This window comes from Triticum urartu, chromosome 1A (assembly GCF_056163025.1).
Source record: "Triticum urartu cultivar PI428250 chromosome 1A, HENAU_Tu73, whole genome shotgun sequence".
NCBI lineage: Eukaryota > Viridiplantae > Streptophyta > Magnoliopsida > Poales > Poaceae > Triticum > Triticum urartu.
This window is the reverse complement of record NC_141873.1, coordinates 127,789,499-127,804,118: the sequence shown is the minus strand read 5'-3', so window position 1 is coordinate 127,804,118 and position 14,620 is coordinate 127,789,499.

The window sequence follows — 14,620 nt, the reverse complement described above, 5'->3', positions numbered from 1 at the left end:
GCCTCCGACAAGATTGTGGAGTTGAGCCAAGGAATTTGTAAGGGCAAGGAGATCGCCTACTTCGTGAAGATCTACCACTAGTGATGCAAGTCCTTCGTGGGCGATGGCCATGGTGGGATAGACATGGTTGCTTCTTCGTGGACCCTTCGTGGGTGGAGCCCTCCGTGGACTCGCGCAACCGTTACCCTTCATGGGTTGAAGTCTCCATCAACGTGGATGTACGATAGCACCACCTATCGGAACCACGACAAAAACATCTGTGTCTCCAATTGAGTTTGAATCCTCCATACCCTTCCCTTTACATTCTTGCAAGTTGCATGCTTTACTTTCCGCTGCTCATATACTCTTTGCATGCTTGCTTGAATTGTGTTAAGATTGCTTGACTTGTTCTAAGTTGCTAAAATCTGCCAAGAACTAAAATTGGTAAAAGGCTAGATTTTTATTTGGTCAAGTAGTCTAATCACCCCCCTCTAGACATACTTTCGATCCTACAAGTGGTATCAGAGCTTTGGTCTCCATTTGCTTTGATTTCCATAGCTTTTGGTGGTCATAGCCTTGGTTTCACAACCTAGGAGTGTATGGCGTCTAGCGAGGGAAATTACCACCATAGAGGTCCTTACTTTGATGGCACTAATTTTGCTAGTTGGAAGCATAAGATGAAAATGCATATTCTTGGACATAACTCACCGTTTGGGCTATTGTGTGTATTGGCTTGCAAGGTGAATTCTTTGATGGGAGGGAACCGAACCGTGAAGCTACCACGGAAGAGTTGAAGATGCTACAATACAATGCTCAAGCTTGTGATATCCTCTTCAACGGATTGTGCCCCGAAGAATTCAACAAAATCAGCCGTCTTGAGAATGCAAAGGAAATGTGAGATACATTGATTGATATGCACGAAGGTACCGACTCCGTCAAGGAATCTAAGTTGGATGTGCTTCAAAGTCAACTTGACAAGTTCAAAATGAAGGATGGTGAAGGTGTCGCTGAAATGTACTCTAGGCTTGCTCTTATCACAAATGAGATTGCCGGCTTAGGAAGTGAAGAGATGACCGACAAATTCATCATCAAGAAGATCCTAAGAGCCTTGGATGGAAAATATGATACCATATGTACATTGATTCAAATGATGCCAAATTACAAAGATCTCAAGCCAACAGAAGTCATTGGAAGAATTGCTGCTCATGAGATGTCACTCAAGGATAAGGAGGAGCTCCATAACAAGTCAAGTGGTGCTTACAAAGCTTCATGTGAAGCTCCCACATCATCAAGTGAGAAACAAACCTTCAATGAAGAATTGAGCCTAATGGTGAAGAACTTCAACAAGTTCTACAAGAGTATAAGCAAAGAGAGAAGTTCCAACACTACAAAAAAAAGACACATCCGTGACATTTTGGGCCGAACGAATTTTTTTTCTGTCATACATATGACACTTCTATGACGATAATTGTGACAAAACCCGGTATCATCATAGATGTGGTGGGCTCCTACTTCTATGACAAAAAGTCATGACAGAAAATGGGCTTTTCGTCCTGGGCAGGCCGGAGACGCAGCTGCATAACATTCTTTGGGCCGTCCATGACGGAAAAAACCGTGGTAGAAGCGAGGGGGAGGGAAATTTCGGGGAGTTCCCGGTTACGGTGGGAGGTCGGGGGCCGAGCGATGCGCGTTTCTCTCGTACATGTACGCACGTGTGTGCGAGGCGTTGGCTCTAACTGAACCCGAGCGAGGCGTTGGGCTCTAACTGAACCCGAGCGATTGCACTGCAGGCTACGCGTTACTGAACCCGAGCGATCGATCGATGGCTGTTAACTGAACCCAATCGAGCGATTCCTTCGCTACTACTGCTAACTGAAGCCGATCGATGGGATGAACAGTGAGCGTTGCGGGGGGGGGGGGGGGTTGGATGAACAGTGAGTGGTGGCGTTGCCTCTGGATGAACAGGACCCCGTGGTGTGGTGGAGGGCTAGATGAACAGTAGACGGTGGAGGGGTGCCCGTGGAGGGGTGGATCAACAGGACCCCGTGGTGTGGAGGGCTGGATGAACAGTAGACGGTGGAGGGGTGGTTGAACAGGACCCCGTGGTGTGGAGGGCTGGATGAATAGTAGACGGTGGAGGGGTGCCCGTGGAGGGGTGGTTGAACAGGACCCCGTGGTGTGGAGGGCTGGATGAACAGTAGACGGTGGAGGGGTGGTTGAACAGTAGCCGGTGGAGTAGCGCGCGGTGGAGGCTGGATGAACAGGAGCCCGTGGAGGCTGGATGAACAGGAGCCCGTGGAGGCTGGAGGAGGTCGACGGTGGAGATGAACAGTATCCCGTGGAGTCCCGTTTTGCGGTACGCCACACTGCTCTCGATGAACAGGACCCCCGTTTCGACCGTAGCGCTCCAACACAAGTCTGTTTCCTCCGTTTTGCGGTACGCCACACCCCTCCCGATCAATAGGATCCCCGTTTCGACCGTAGGAGGTCCGTTTCCTCTGTTTTGCAGTACGCCAGACCCCTCCCATTGAACAGGATCCCGTTTCGAACGTGGCCGGTCGAACACAAGGCCGTTTCCTCCGTTCTGCGGTACACCAGGCCTCGTTTCCATCGCCTGTTCCGTCCAAGCCCTCCCGGTGAACACGACGCATTTCGTTGCCTCCCCTTGAACACGACGCATTCCGTTGCCTCCCCATGAACACGACGACGACACTGTTTCTCCATTCCGACCCAGCCATGTACACGAGCCCTCGCCGTACGTATGCGCGAGTAGGCGTTCGAGACCCCGCCCGTATGTACACATACGTGGCCGTATTTTCTCTCTTGCACCCTGGCCGCTGTACGTACATGTAAATGCTACATGCGCGCCTCTACTACGACACGTGCGCGCCTCTATTACGACACGTGCGCGCCTCTACATCGACCAGTATGTACGTACACGTTCGCGACCAGAATGACAACGCCACGTACGCTTCGACCAGGCGGGTCCCGACTTTCAGGCACTTCCATGCCTGCGAAGATGTAGCTGGTCGGTCCCAGCAGTCAGGGGGCGAATCATTTTTTTCCCGGACACACTTCCTTGCGTGCGAAGATGTAGCTGGTGGGTCCCATAAGTCAGGGGGAAACGTTTTTTTTCGTGAAATACGGTGGCCCGTCCAATGGGTCCCGCTGTCAGGTGGAGGAATAATTATTTTGCACATAATAAGGAGGCACTTCCTTGCTGCGGCTGTGGACCCAGCTGTCAGCCTCTCCACGTACAGTCCACGTCCGATGGAAGCCGTTCCTTGACCACGTTGATCACACCGCGCCGAGAGCACCAGGGCGGTGGACGACGGTGAGGCCTAGGAAGGGGACGACGCGGAGCCGGGGAAGACGCGGCAGTGGATGCCCACACGTAGAGGAGTACGAGGGTTCACTGGTTCGCTCCGGTGTGAGGCTGTCGTCGCCGCAGAATAACAGGGGGTGTGGGTGAGTAGAGGGATGGCCTGGCCAGCGGTGGGAGTAGTAGGGGCAGTGAGACCTCCGCCACATCGCAGCCGGCCACGGGAGGCAGGAGCACGAGGCACGACCGACGCTGGTTTGGCGGCTGGAGCAAGAAGACCAGAAGTTGAAGAAGCACTACGGCCATTGGATGGACATCGTACGGTCACTGGAGCTAGAATCATGCATATTGACTAAGTTGACAAAGCCCTCCGTCCCCGTCAACTTAGTAGGCCCACAAGTCAGCCTCCCACCAAGGTGGGTCCCAGCTAGCAGGGGGGTATTCATTTTTTTGAGCGTAATAAGGAGGCACTTCCTTGCGTGCGAAGATATAGCTGGTGGGTCCGAGTTGTCAGCGGTGGTAACGTTTTTTTCGCGAAATACAAAGGCCCTTTCGGTGGGCCCTGATGTCAGGGGAGGAACCATTATTTTGCGCGTAATAAGGAGGCATTTCCTTGCGTGCGGCCGTGGACACAGCTGTCGGCCTCTCCACGTACAGTCCACTTCAGATGCATGTCGGTCGTTGACCACGTTGACCAGGCCGCGCCGAGAGCACCAGGGCGGTGGACGACGGCGAGGCCTAGGAAGGGAATGACACAGAGGCAGGGAAGACTCGGCAGTTGTTTCCCAAGCGGAGGGGAGTACGACTGTACGAGGGTTTACTGGTTCGTCTGCCATCGCCGGAGAATAACAGCAGATGTGGGTGAGTAGAGGGATGGCTAGGCTAGCGATGGGAGTACGGTGGGGCGGTGAGGCCTGCGCGGCAGCAGAGTCGGCCGCGGGGAGGAGGGAGCAGGCAGTCCCGCCGACGCCTGTTTGAGCGGCTGGAGCAGGAAGACCAGAGATTGAAGAAGCACGACGGCCGTTGGATGGCCATCCAACAGTCACAGCTTGTGCGTCAACCTTTTTTTTAGGAAAGCCTCAAATCTGTGAAAAACAGCATACAGCCCATCTGCCATTATTTCTAATAATTTACAGCCCATTTGCTAACTATTAAGGGTTTTTTGGAGCCCATATTCCTTTTGTTAGCATTACAGCCCATATTGTGGCCACGGTTAAAAAATTATACGAAATTTTGCATATTTCGGTGCGGTCCGAACTGTTTTTAATCCCAAAATTTCGACTCACATTCAAACAAATTTTAAAAATAAATGTATATCAATATAAAATCCAATAAATTCTCCACACATAAAATTAATGTAATTTCAAATCTCGAAATGAAGAAAAGATATTTGAAACTAATTGCCGGTTTGATGTGTTTTAAAAATGTACAGCCCATTTCTCATTACTGATGGGCCATTTTCTCCGCCAGCCGAATGAAAGCTCTCTTTGTCTTGAAAGATTTGCAGCCCAACAGGCCTGACAAAGCGACTTACTTGGCAAATCACAAAAAAACTGGGTTGTGGCCGTGGACCCAGCTGTCAGCCTCTCCAAGTACAGTACTCTTCCAATGGAATGTCGTTGACCACGTTGACCACGACGCGCCGAGAGCACCAAGGCGGTGGACGACGGCGAGGCCTAGGAAGGGGACGACGTGGAGCCGGGGAAGACGCGGCAGTGGGTGCCCACGCAGAGAGGAGTACGAGGGTTCACTGGTTCGGCTGCGGTGTGAGGCTGCCGTCGCCGCAGGGCCTGGCTAGCGGTGGGAGTAGTAGGGGGCGATGAGGCCTCATCGGTAGCACAGCCGGCCACTGGAGGCAGGAGCAGGCGGTCTCCCTGGCGCTGGTTTGGGCGGCTGGTGCAAGAAGAGCAGCGATTGAAGAAGCAGCAGGACCGTTCGATTCAAATCCAATGGTTACTGCTGCTAGAATTGTTTGTTGACTAAGTTGACAAGCCCTGCGTACGCGTCAACTTAGTAGGCCCACAGGTCAGCCTCCCAACCGGTGCGCCCCAGATGTCAGTGGGAGGAATCATTTTTTTCGCGTAATAAGGAGGCAGTTGATTGCGTGCGGCCAGGCCAGCGGAGGGAGTAGGGTGGGCCGGGGAAGCCTGCGTGGCATCACAGCGGGCCACAAGAGGAGGGAGCAGGCAGTCCCGCCAGCGCTAGTTTAGGCGGCTAGAGCGGGAAGATCAGAGATTGAAGAAGCACGTCGGCCGTTGGATGGACATCCAACACTAACTGCTGCTAGAATCGTGTGTTCACTGACAAAGCCTTGCGTAAACAAGTCAGCCTCAAAATCTGTGGCGTGTACAGCCCATTTGCTATTATTTTTATAATTTTTACTCATTTTCTAATTCATATGGAATTTATTGCAGCCCATTTCCCATTTTTAGAATTGCTGGCCATTTTCTGGTCAGTACCAGGGTCAAAAAATTAACTAAATATGTGGGAAAATTTAAAAATTCGCAAATTTTTGCTGGGGAACGAAATATTATTAATCCAAAAATTAATAGCCATAGTAAAACAAATTTAAAAATAAATTAGTACTATGTCATGTTAAATCCAATGAAATACGTATAAGATATCAATGAAGAACAAAAACAAAAAAAGAAACTCATATCCCATTTGCTATATTTTTTTGGAATTTTCAACCCCTTTTGATATTACTTTTAACAGACATTGACCATACTCTTAAGCCAGGCCGGAATGCATCCCTCCTCGTCTTGAAAGATTTGCAGCCCAGTAATTCGGAGAAAACAAATAGGCCTAGCTTGGGTATTCTTCAAAAAGAAATACTGGGCTACCTATTTTCCCAAAGAACTAGTGCATGAGCATTTAGCTTTATTTATTTATTTACTTATTTATGTTTAGGGGACCATGAGCATGTACCTGGGTCGGATTCATGTGAGAGCCTCCCTTCTAGTTAATTATGGGCTTCTCTATTGGGCCTTCATTAGTGGGCTGCATGTTATCAACAAGTGGAAAATGTGTTCCGAGTTTCAAAAAAATGTGTTCCGTACGATAAATAGTATGCGCTACGTACGGTACGGGGCACTAAAGGATCGAACCGTGCAACGACTTCCAAAACATTGTGTTTGTCGTTCTAACAACACATTTATTCAACCAACAGACGAAATATACTACTGATTGTACATTGAAAATAGCAGCAGCAGCAACCAGGGCTGGGGGTGCAACAGAAGCAGTAAGCAGGCCAGAAGAGTGAAGACGCAGCTCTCTCTTCCAAACCAAACATCAGCCATCATTACAAAAGGGCTACCAAAAAAGAACAAGTGTATGCATCAAACTAAATAAAGATCCTACTACACCAAGTGTACGCATCTAACTAACTGGCTCAGTTAGACGTTACTATTTATTAAGCTCTCGAGATTGGCTGATGGCTTGAACCAGATGGGTGCCTGACGGGGGAAACTCCAGCCAGCAGGTCGAAGTCTGGTACTTGCGACCCTCTCTCCTACTTTGGGCTGCAGAGCGTGGCGGCACATATCAGGGTATGGTGCATGCAGAGACGCATGGTACGCTGTGTACACACAGTTTTGCCTGATGAACGAAACCGCGCTGCCATCATGATCCTTGTCGTTGGTTATCTCCTGGTTAATCGGATAATTCAGTCCGACAAACAGAGAGCGTGTACCAAGGCTACTTACCAGCCTCCAGTCAAAAATTCCTGAAGGCCCAGAGAAGCTGGGATCCTGCTCAAAGACCTTGCAGTGACTGTGATTGTATTCTGCGAAACAACACGTCCGGTACGTGCGAACGATCATTAATCTTTCACCGTCGTCTGATCGAGCCAGGAACCACCTGCAACTGCCATGCCACTTTTCTTTGAAAGGTTCTGGGATTAGGAAGGGTAGGGACACCAGGCGGCCTACAACATCATATCAAGTTGGAGTCAAATAAAAAAGGGCTCTTGGTTTAGCCAATCTTAAGAACAACATGTTATGAGCATGAATATTTTTTCAGCAAATGTTGACAGTAATATAAGCAAGCCATCATGATATCATAGGAAAGTAACATACTGCTGTAACAGCCATTTGTAGCGATGACTGGAGTAGGCCAGCAATACGTCCAGTCATAGAAGGAGTCGACAGCGTAAATGAAGCCCTTGTGTTCAATGGCATCAGAGAACCATGGAGGATGTATGATCCTGCGATGGACGTGCAGATTTATCCACTTACCGTAGTGACCTGTCAGATAGGCGAGACCGCGGTTGAAGAACGCAATTAGCCTGAAGTCTTTATAATTCGCAGATCTGTGGGCACTTGGCAGATTACAACCTTGAGCAAATCAAACTTGGTATCATGTTGGCTACTGTAAGATTCCGAGTATTCTGGGCCGCGGTGCCAAAGCAGTGCAGTGTTAATCGAAGGAAGGGGGATCAATCGCCGGGTGTAAACCTCCACGAGCATCCAACTGCCGCGACCGTCAACGAGAACCATCCAAGACGTGTTCATGCCGACCCAATACATACCGTTAATGTAGTTGAGGCTGACGGGGATCAGATCGCAGTGAAGGGGGTTGATGCTTGCCACCCTATGATCGTTATGCTATGTGACACGCCGTTTTTGAAGATCAGGAGGCATCAGCAAGCAAGGAGCTGGCTTAAAAAGCTCTGGCCTGAGGGCTTTGAGTAAACGATACAGCCCCGACGAGCACGCCGCGAGCGGCATGGTACTGAGACTGTCCACACGCGAAACAATGAGCTTGATTACCTCCGTGGGGAGCGAATTCCAGCGACTCTTTCGGCGGACGCTGCTCGGTTCTGCCATTGTTAGTGCTTGGGTTTCGGACGAGGGGGGAGGCGCCTTAGCGGGGATGGAAGATTGGACGAGATTATGTGCGGACAAAGATGGAGAAGCGAATATGTGCTGCGGGAAGTGGACAGGTGATGATGACTACAGCACGCCGCTTGACTTACGAGACACATACCAGCAGCGTAGGGTCATGTCGATGCCAGACAACTTGCTTGAGTGATCACAGTACTGGTACTCCCTACAATGCTATGCCCTAACTTGCTTGAGTAGAGTAGTAAAGTAGGACTCTGCTCTACTACTAGCACCGGAGGAGTAGTATATTCTAATCTAAAATAGTTACAAACTTCAATGCCCGAGTGTGGAACGACTACGAACCGTGCTCAAAGACCGTGTCTACGTGGTGTTTGGACATGGGCGACAACCTCAACGCCAACGGTGCAGCTCCCGTTGCACCGTATGTGTTTCTGTCCTTCCTGTTCAAAATCATGGTAAAATTCATGTTTCTACTCTGTATCCTACTACTATGCTAGTCCACATGATTAGTTGCGAATGACGACTTCTTCCCCGACCTCGGCAACCTCATCCTCGATGACATGGGCGACAACGTCAACGCCGACAACCAGTGAGATACAGGGTGTAGGAAGTGGTTTGGGAATTTGCATGCCTTTCCAACCAGTGAGATACTCCATACAAAGTACGACAGAGAAATAACCACAGAGAAGGAAGCTAAAAGTAAACAATCAAACGAGCATTTTTGCATTTGTTTTGCATTGAATCGTTTCACAAGCTTGACTAGTGTTGTTTTTCTACTTCTACAAAAACCGCGTCATAATGTTAGTACTCCCTCCGTCTAGGTGTATAAGTCTTCCCTCCTTCTTGGTCACGGTGCACAACCGAAGATGACTTATTGACCTGGATGGAGGGAGTAGCACAGTCTGCAAGCATATATCGAGAGAGACGTGTAGTGCGATAGTGGATAAAAATTACTCGTATATGAGACCAGGTCTCACGGTTAGCAGGTGAGACCCGTCCTGATGGATGACACGTGGCTTTTAAGTGGGGGGTGGGGGATGCTTTGTGATTTGTGAATGCCACGTGTCATCCATTAGGATGGGTCTCGCGTGAGACCTGGTCTCATAGAATTCTTTTCCTGCGATAGTATATAGTAAAGTTTGTGCTATATGCACATACTTGCAAAATGCGTACGAACACACAAGGTTTCCAAACTTTCCCTTTTACATACTTAATTAAGGACGCTAAAAATTCCTGAACGTTCGGGATTTATCATTTGCGTCCCAAAACTAATGAGATCGCCTTACGAAACAAAAATTATACTCCTCCTAAAAGCCACGGCGCTCGCAGGAGTGCTTGCGGTGCGCCACGAGTGCCCTGGTGCATGGCCGTTTCCCAGCGCGCCGACACAACGCCTCTTCCTCAGCCTCGTAGCTCGTGAGGTGCTGATTGGCGTCTTGCCGGCGGGCGAGCGCGATCTCACCGGTGTGGTGATCCGGCGCAAACAGGTACTCCTCCTCGCTGGAAGCGTGCACCCGGTCCACGTACCGCCAAGCGTAGATGAGGCGCTTGGGCCCGATTGCACTCAGGGCGTCAGCACGGGCGTCCTCCGCCACCCTCACAGCCCTCGCACGAGCCTTCTGCCAAAGAGCCAATTGCCTGACTCTCTCGGACGCGACATAGGCCTCCCAGGCAGCTTGTTCCGCGGTGCGCTTCTCTTCCTCGGCCTTCTTCCCTGCCTCTATTTTGGCGCGCTCTGCTGGAGCCAAAGCCTCCCACAAGGCGACATCCATTTCTTTCCAAAGCTCCTCAAGGCTGGGGGGCTCAGCGGGCGGCGCGGCGTTCTCCTTGTAGCGGGGAGCCGACGCGTCCTCCAGCGCGCGTACTGGCGAGATTGGGAACGCCGACGCGTCCACCTCGACGCGTCGCGGCGAGGAGCGGAACACCGACGCGTCCTCCTCGACTAGTGGCGGCGAGGAACGGAACGGCGACGCGTCGCGTAGCGGCGAGGAGCGGAACACCGACGCATCCTCCTCGACTAGTGGCGGCGAGGAACGGAACGGCGACGCGTGACCATCCGCGTGGTGCAGCGAGGGGCTCCTAGGGCTTGGGAGGGGCGATGCCATGGTGGTCGACGTGAGAGGGAGGGGTAGGAGATAGCGATGAACGTGAACGTGAGGGGGAGGAGATAGCGATGTCGTGGGAGGCGCAGTATTTATAGCGAGCAATGGCACACCTACGTAAGATATGGACTGAGCTGCACTGACTTAACTGCCGGTCCAGTTGCGTCACTGACATGTGGGCCAGACCCCTGTTGGGCCCATATGTCAGTGACCGAATGCACCTGCAGTTAAGTAACAGCTACATGGGCATATTTGTTGGAGTAAATTACAGGGGAGCAAAGGGGTGGAAATATTGCTGGTCACAACGGATTGGACGAGCGTGGGGGGAGGAGAGTCATGCATGCAGATTTTTTCACACGGGGTGGAGTGGTGGGACCGCCGGAGGGAGAAGGAGAGTTTGGCAGGCATATTATTTCCACACATGGAGAGGAAAAAAATTGGAGACGAACGGGCTTCCTGCAGGTATGGGGAATGGTGCATAATAAGTCATCTTGCATGCCGGGCTAGGAATAGTCTCAAGTCATTAAAAAGAAACACAGCCCACACATGTTCATATTTCAAGGTGCACTAAATTATTGCATGCGATGACTAAGGCTGGCCATAATGGTGGTATCTTAGCTGGTATCATGCACACGGGAATAGCAAACATGCTGATGTGGCAAAGAATTAAAGAAGAGAGGGGGGTTAGAGTAACTAGAGTTCATGCATGCATTGGTAAACACATTTTTTTGTGGAGAGCGACAGCACTAGTTGAGTACTTTTGCAGACTTCAAAAACTATTCCACAATGTGTCAACATTCACAATGTCAAATCAATATTTTTACACTCATTATAAAACGTAGTTCTTATAGTACTCATTATAATCAGTACTCCCTCCGTCTAGGTGAGCAAGTCATCTTAGATTGTGCACTGTGACCAAGGAGGAGGGGAAAACGAGAGATCTTAATGTTTATTTGCTAATTAATAGCATTGCATGCAATGAACTAACCACTGCATGTCGTGTTTGGTAGTCTCAAGTCATTAAAAGCATGCACACCCACATCTCCTATTGGTTGATATGTCAAGAAACAAGAAACGAGGTAGAAGTTAATGCACCGCGCCTAAGTGTTTTGGGAGTATTGTAGATATTGATATTTTTAGTATAAATTTGGTCGTGGGATTTCATTGATGCCTGTCAAAGCGTTGACAGGTCTGCTATGCGTGACCTGAAGATGAAAGCGTTGAGCATCTCGAAGTTGATCAACAATCTTCAATTGTCAAAGATTAGCCGTTCGGCCAATAAGGTGGCACACTTAATCGCTAAGTATAGCTTTGACAATAGATTAGATGGTATTCTTGTAAATAATGTACCGCCCTGTGTGGTGAATATTGTATCGAATGAGTGTACTGGTGTGGCTGGTTAATTAATATAAGGTGGTGTTCAAAAAAAGTATAAATTTGGTCAAACACTTTGCAAACGGTTGACGGGAGTAAAAAGGACCAGAGGGAGTATCATGCATGCGGAGTAGGCAAAAAATTGCTTGTCTAAAAAAAGGCAAAAAAATTGCTCATTTATAGCCGGTCGAAGTCTCAAAGGGCGCGACCACGCGATGGAGGCAAAGGTCGTGGGAGGCGCGACGTTTGACGGAATTAAGTGAAGTTACATCCATGCACCGGCATGGTGTGCGAACAGGAAGAAGCTATACCGTCAGGCCTACGATATGGGTCTAGTAGACATGACATCTAGTGGGTCCCGCATAGTTCTCGAGAACTCTTTGGGGGCTTGCAGCCGTTTATCCACCGGGCAAGCCAGCAACCCCATGCCGTTCGCATGCCCTACTCGTCCCCGTCTTCTACCTTACAACAGTTCGCTCCCAGTCGTCCCGTCCTTTCACATTAGTTCGCTCCCAGTTTTTTTGTGGGGTACAACAGTTCAACTTCTCCTAACCCTCCTCCAAAATCCATGGCCTCCCAAATCTCCATGGTCGCCGCTGAGTACCAGGTTAGAGCCATCACCGGCGATCAATTCATCGTCATCTACACACATGGATCCGAGACGGTGAAAGCATGGCTTGCTCGCTTCCTACGCATGTTCAACAGTTCAATGGATCAGTGGGTCGCTAGGCTAGATGTTGAGTACAACACAGTCCTGAGACGAGAGAAGGATCTAAAGGACAAAGAGAGGAAGAAGCCCGCCGTGATCCAGGTTTGCGTACATAACATTTGCTTGGTCTACCACATATGCCATGCCGACATTGAGTGCCAGGATTTTAAAAACTTCCTCAAGGACAAAAGAGTGAAATTCGTTACTGTAGGCTTTAAGAACGACAGTGACGTCTTGCGTCGGATAGGTCTCGTTGTAGGCCAGCCCTTCGATCTCCAGAAGGCAAGCCTGGTGTCCTCCTCTCAACCATCAATGGTGACCCTGGCAGCAGCCATGATTGATCCTTCGTACGCTAAATTGAAGAAACCTCATCACGAGTTTCATCATGCGTGGGAGTCAAAGACATTAGATGAAGATCACATCATGTACGCAGCAATGGATGCCTACCTTTGTTTAAATATCTACAAGGGTTGGATGAAGAAGCAGAGCCCAGTGTCCGGTTCAAGCAAAGAAGCGTCGGCGAAGAGGAAGAGGAAGAGGGACGAGGACTAAGTCGAGGACGTGGACTCGGACTCCAAGTAGGTGGCAGTGTCGTCGCTCATGCTGGTTCTACTGCAGTGTCAAGCGGACTAGTTGCTTATTAGTTTATTTTCAAGGGTGTGTTGTGCTGAGGCCCCAGCAGAACTATGGGGCTGTTTGGATTGTGACTATCTTTGCCATATGTTGCCACATGATTTTTGCCACATTTGTCACACTTGCCTTACTTGAGTTGCTCAAATTGTTAGCCATACTTTGGCTTGCCTAAGGGAATCTTGCCACACTTTTTGTGTCTATGACATGTGGGGTTCACTGCTCATAAAAAATTCCTTGTCTCAAATGTGGCTAGAACCAAACACCTACCTAATTTGGTCAAACTTGCCTAAGGTTAGGTGTCGCAAAGTTTGGCAATGTGTGGCTAGGAACCAAACATCCCCTATGTTTATGTTCTTTCTCGTTATTTGAACTCTTTAGTACGTACAATAGTACTAGTACTATGTCTTACTACTGTTCTTCTTGTAGTTGGTACTACTGCTCGTATCTTCGTGTTCCTACTGTACTTAATACGTTCGTACTAGTAGTATAATTTGGGTCAGTCGATTTGTGAAAGAAGTTCGACGGAGCGAAGGAAGAAGATGGCAGAAGAGGTGGAAGAATCCCTTCTAGCCATCCATGTTGCATCAAACGGCTCACATGAGTCGACTGACCCAAATTTCTCCTTCAGATTGTAGGATCCACGTGGCATTCAAGGTCTCGAAGGTAGATTCCGCGTCCGCACCCGGTTTGCGGGCTCGACGCGCGCGCGACCGGCTTCCGCCGCGACAGCCACCATGCGCGCCTCCTCCGCGCGGGCGGAGACGACAATGACACGCTAGTTCCTCCTCGCCGGCGTGCTGGAGCACGCGCTCGTCCTCCTCTTCGTACGCTGCGTGCATAGACGCGGCTCCACCAGCTGCTCGCGTGCTTGGCAGCACGGCGGCATCGCGAGGAGGGACTGCAGACGACATGAGCGGGCGAGCCTTCGGCTTCATGGCACAGGGATGGCGGAGACACGACGGTGATGGGCGAGAAATTGTTGGCCGGAGCAGGCGGGCGCCGGCATGCGCAATGGCGGTGGCGGCATATTGATGAGTGCGCGTGTGGGAGCTTACTTTAGTTTTATACTCCCTCCTTTCCAGTTTATAGGGCTTATCTCAAAATTTTAGTTTTTTCATTTTATAAGGCTCAATTTGGTTGTTCCTCGTCACATGTTCACACTTCAAGGTGCATTAAATCATCGCATGCAAGTATTAAGAGAAAACTGACCAGTGCATGCATGCATTGCAATTAATGCATTCGTAAACACAATTTTTTGAGGAAAACAAGAGCATTAATTGGGTGCTTTTGCAAACTACAAAAAATATTCCACCACTCATCATCTACCTTGGTTGGTGAGATTTTTGAATTGAGCCTTATAAACCGGAAAGGAGGGAGTATATAAGGTTGGTCAAACTTAAAAGAAAACCGTACTAGTACACGTAAACGTTAGACTTAGGCAGTGTTTTATTAGTTACTAGCTTATGTTCTTGCCCATTGTGACCAGCCTTAGTACCACGGCCACGATACAGAATCTTGTGCAAGCGCGTGAACCGCGGCTGCGCGATCGATCGAACGGTGCGTCACCATGTCGTGCTCGAAGGACATCCACTGAACCTTTTTGTGTGTGTGAAAACAATCCTCGAATATTACTCAACTTTTTTTCCTGTGAAAGTTC